This window comes from Megalops cyprinoides, chromosome 9, assembly GCF_013368585.1.
Source record: "Megalops cyprinoides isolate fMegCyp1 chromosome 9, fMegCyp1.pri, whole genome shotgun sequence".
Lineage (NCBI taxonomy): Eukaryota > Metazoa > Chordata > Actinopteri > Elopiformes > Megalopidae > Megalops > Megalops cyprinoides.
This window is the reverse complement of record NC_050591.1, coordinates 37,585,719-37,591,132: the sequence shown is the minus strand read 5'-3', so window position 1 is coordinate 37,591,132 and position 5,414 is coordinate 37,585,719.

Here is a 5,414-nt window from a genome sequence, read left to right as displayed (position 1 = left end):
GGAGGGCAGAGAGTGACTCATAAAGAGTATTTAAAAGCGCAGGAGAAAAACTGTGTGCACACACAGAGGGATGGACAGAGCAACGGAGGCCATGAGGAGAAAAGACAAACATGATTTCACTGCAGGATGAGCTGTGTTGATGCAAAGCTAACAATACTCCATAGAAAAAAAACCACTGTAGGAGAAAATGAGCAAACCCCATGGCCTTACCTGACTCCAGACCAGTCCATCAGTCCAGAAGCAACCCAAACAATCCAAGAAGTCCAGCAAAAATAGCACAAGACCAGAAAGAAACAGAAATCAATATCCATAAAAGATGGTTCTGTGAAATATTCAGTTCTCTTGCTCAGAAAACCAAGCAGCAAAACACAACAAAACTCAGTATGGGCTTGAAGTTAAAGTTTCAAAGAGGACTGAAACCCTGGTCTACAGGCCAACACAAAATGGCGCCCACCATGCCCATTCCTGACCACACCCACTTCCTGCAGTGGCTTAAAGGTAAGTGACCTTAAAGGTGAAGCCAGAAATAAGTCTTACAGCAGCATTGCTAAAAAGCAGACTGTGAGGCAGATGCCAAGCAAACATACTGCATTCACCAAGCAACAGATCCCAACTCACCCAGTGAATGGAGAAGGGAAAAAACAAAATCACAATAAATATCATGGGTAGACACTGAGACAATAATAACAAATACAGTAATCACACATTCAAATGATAACACAAATAACCGACTTAAAGCATGCTGGCAACCCAAGCACAAATGTAAAATAAACAAAAGTCGTTGCCCCCAAAGTTAGACAAGTAGTGTAGCTACTACACTGGTCACCCATACAGTATTTATTGGCCCAGACAGTCAAAAACAGTTGGAGGTTCTTCAGGATCTGACTATAACATCAGTTCCTACAGTAATCGCTCACATACCGATTCATATTACTGAGCTCCATCACATTCTCTACCAAGCAGTGTGCTCTCCATCCCAAATTAAATGCATTAATCATAATATACTCTAAGTATAAATGCACACAATCCTGTTAGCTACTGAATTAAAGTATGTAATCCTGAATATTAATGTCCTCTTTCGCTGAGTGTCAATGGATGAATGACCAGAACCCTAAATTTGTAATTCAATGAATATGTAATTTTAAAAGGAGTTATTTCATTGAAACCATGAAAAGATTGTTTTTATGTCAAAGAACTGCATGTGCATTTTGCATTTTAAATTTCTTTTTGTCATCAAGAAGATAAAAGGAGTGAAAAAGCTCATATTTCTCATAATCCAGTGATAAGAGTTGGCAAATTATAATCTTGAATCTTTATGAAGTTGTTTTCTGATAGATGAGCAATCTTCTTATGACATGCATTCATAACAAAAAAGTATTTATTTATTCATTTAAAAGCAATATTTTATCACAATGTCCATATTTTACAATAACTATGAAAGATGATTTGGGACAAACAAACTTAAATAAATGCTTAAATGATGTAGATGAATGAATGGAAATCCAGCTAATATGAAAAGAAGTACTCTCATTTCTATTATTAATGTATTCATTCTATCTATTAATTCTATTATTAATGTTTAAACATGTACTGTCTACATTAATATGTGTACATCACCATAATATATTTCTACAACTGTCTGATGCTTGATAATTCATCCGTATAAAACCAATGCACTCCATTCCAACCACTACCACAGAATTAGTCATTCAGAGAGACAAAAACAGTACTGTATCATGCTGTCCTATGCCACACCATCAGAATCACCTACTGCAAAAACAAACCTTAGCAAGTGGAGCCTAAAGGTAGTGACTGCCACAGACCACACCTTTCTCCAAACTAACAAAGTAGTTGTATTAAGATAAACCGAAAAGAAACTAAGCTTTAACAGATGCCCACAGATCACAAAGATGCCGGTTACTAACATCTGAAAAAGGAGCACGCCAGGGCCTGCACTCTGACCAGTCATCAGGGTTCGTGTTGCCCTGGGTGGATCCAGAGTAAAGTAGGTGTTAATGTGAGGACAGAGTTCCTACATGAGAGAAGAAGCAAACCAAACAAGAGAAGTGTAAAGCCCCCCCCCCTCCTTACCCCCACCCACTTGCAGAAAGTGAGGAATAGCAGGGGAGTAACAGCAGCTTCATAGCATGGTATTTCACTCCACACCATGGTGAAACACGCAACCAAGGCAGCAGCTGAATTATAGTGTAGTATAGTATATGACAGGAGATCTAAATTAATATATTGATGTGGGAATTGACATCTGCATAGGATGAAGCCATCCCATAATGTAAGGGCCCTGTCGGCAGAAGCATGGCCACCTGTTTTATCCTCTGAAGTTTTCAGCCGGATGAGGCGATTCTGCGGAAAACAGGAGCTCGCTGAAACTCCACCGAGCTGGCCCACTCAGGGCTGTGCCGACTGAAGGCAGGAGTTTAAACTCTGCTCAGTATTTAATGAGGAGCCGGTGTGGAGATGCTACACTGGATGGAGATGTTACCAGAGAAGTTTGTTTTCAGTCAGAATGCTTGCAGAATCCTTAACAGGAAGCTGAGGTGCCCCAGGCAGTTAGGTGTTGCAGCACACCAGTCTGGATGGATGAAACTTTCCAAGGTGGAGGAAACAGTTTTGCAGTTGTCACTGCGGTGTAAAAAAAGACTACTCCAGATGCCAAGCATAGCCATTTATGATTATGTTTCAAAAATCATTGTTTATTGATACAATTTGCTTTGTGAAGACTGATCTTTTCACCTTAGGCTGTAGGATCTTATCATTGACTGAAACATATAGTAAGCCATCATGGGTAACAAACCCAAAAATGATTATCTCCAATTTTCATACAGTTTCTCATTCACTTCACATAAGGCCAAGATTCAGCAAGTCTACAAGTAGCTTATTCCTTAACTTTCACTTCAGTGAGCAAATTTAAGTGTAACTTATGTTGTTTCATACATTTGAGGAGTCTGACAGAGAGTGAGATTAATGTATGCAAAGCATTATACTTTCAAATAAATTAGGCTCTTTGAAAGAAAATGTGCATTCTAGGGTGATTAATGTTGTGTAAATTCTGCCTCACAGTATCTGTGCAGATCAACTTCATCCAAAGTTACAATCTCAGAATAATAAAAACACAAAAACCCATTTTTATTTTAGATTTCCTAAAATTAGCACACCCCATTTGAAACTACACAGTAGTCGAGATGACATTGTGTTCCTGCAATTTATTGCATAATTCATGTAAACTTTCCCCACTTCTGTGTACTAACTGAAAAATAAAATGAAGAAACATTTGTATCTATATACATCATTATGTAATTATAATTATAGTTTGTGTAGATTAAGTCTCCATTTTCCTCTAATGGGTTATCCGGAAAGTGCTCACTGGGGAGATGGAAGATGATGATGGATGATGATGATGATCCTTTCTTCTTCTCATTCCAGAGCGACAGGCTAAAAATTAAATTTTATTTAGTTGTATCTTTTATTTTGCTGCGAGGTCAGCTCCACAAAGCATGCTGACTACAGAGCTGTCAGAGCACAGGCATGGATCAGACACAGACCAGGCGTACTCAGGTTCCAAGTGGTTTTATTGGAATCGCTGGGCAAGTTCGTGGTGGCAGTACAGGCAGGGTCAAAAAACCAGGAAAGCAGTCCGAGGCAGAAAAAACAGGGAGCGGGGATCAAAACAGGAAGAGGTTGGGACAGAACCAGGAAGGAAGGCAAATCAGGCAACCAAGGCAGGATGGCAGGCAGGAACGAGGTAGCAAGTCAGGCAGAAGTCAGCACGAGTTCAACAACACGAGTAATCAGGCAGGTACACAACAGAAAAAAGACTGAGACAAACTGGCAACAAGACAGAGGCAAGCAGGGAATATAAAGGGCTGGGCTGACAAGGAGATGGGATGCAGGTGGGCAGGCAGGCAGGTGGAGGCGATCAGGAAATCAGGTGGGCGGGGACAGGGCGGAGAGCGGGGCAGGGCCAGAACACACGGGGACTGTAAACAAAAGCACATGGACGACACTGACAGACAGGGAGAAACACCAAAACAACAGCTAGGGGGCCTAAGTACTGACAAGAGCAGACTGCAGAAAAACTGGCTTTGGTTTGCTGTATTGATTATTGCAGTATTTCCCCTCAGGTCTTATTGTTATTGGACTGGATTGGATTGTGAGCTGTTCACGGAAACGTGAAGCAGGCAGTAGACTTTCAACAGTACACAAATAACACTCAGTGTTGAAAATCACTGAAGCCTTTATTTTGTTTGAAGGTGTAGGAGTCAGTTAATGACAGCTAAATTATTGTCCAAGTTTCGATGTGTGAACAGTTACATCATTAAAAAAAAACAGAATTTAAACTGTGGTCTGAACAGAGAAAATTGAATCTAAAGGAGATTTATTTTTGACTTTGATGTGCTCATGCTGTGATTCACAATACCAGCATTAGATTCTAATCAGATCTACCCCTGCAAGAGCTCTCAGCAGGTTCAGAATAAATTATTAACATAAAGGACGGGGTGCATTGGTAGCTGAAGCCACGTTTAATTGTAAATCAGAGCATGTCGCTGCTTAGATGAGGGTTTGCATTGAGGTGCCTTTCAATGCAGGTACAATCGGCAGATGCATTTGTAAGGGTGGGTCAGTCACAGGCTGGAATTCTCTTTGTAGTCCATCATCAATTTAGCTGCAAATAAGGGGGAGAGGTAGCACAGAACAATTCTGCCGTCGCGGATCTCAGCTTTGCTTCAGCCAGAACTCGTGAATTTGGAATCCGCAGCTATACCGTGTGATTAAATGAATGAGTGTGCACACAAAAAGTGTAACATTCAGTCTTGGCCTTGAACTGTGTCATTCAGGATGCTCTCCACCCAACAGGAAATGTACCATTACCCAGCATGCCTCACTGCCAGTGAGCCAAGGGCAGGGGGGCGAGTATCTGCCACTCCTCTGTTAGGGGAAGGCGAAGAGCAGGTGGAGACTGGGGTGGAGAAGGGAACAGCAAAGAAAGCATAATGCAAACCACAGCTACCTGATAAACACGAATGCACCACCACACCTGCCCACTGGAAGATATCAGTGCTTGGTTTCTTGCTGATGGGAAGTAAAGACATGCTGACAGGTACCTGGTAACTCAGAGCTTCACAGTGCTTTCCACAAGCTTACAGCAGTTAGAATATTAAGAGGAGCCTGTAGAGTATCTCATTGGCTCATGTCACCCTCCCCATTCAGTGTTTCTCTAGGCAATGCAGACGTTGGAAAGTAAACCCCTCATTGTGCAATTGCACAGTTTCCATAAACATTTCATCATGCTAAAGTGGCCATCCTCTCTTGGTTCAATTACACGCATCCCACAAACCAGCGCAACACACTGACACTCCTTCCTCCAGGTACGGTTCTGTAGTCCTCCAGCCGGGTCC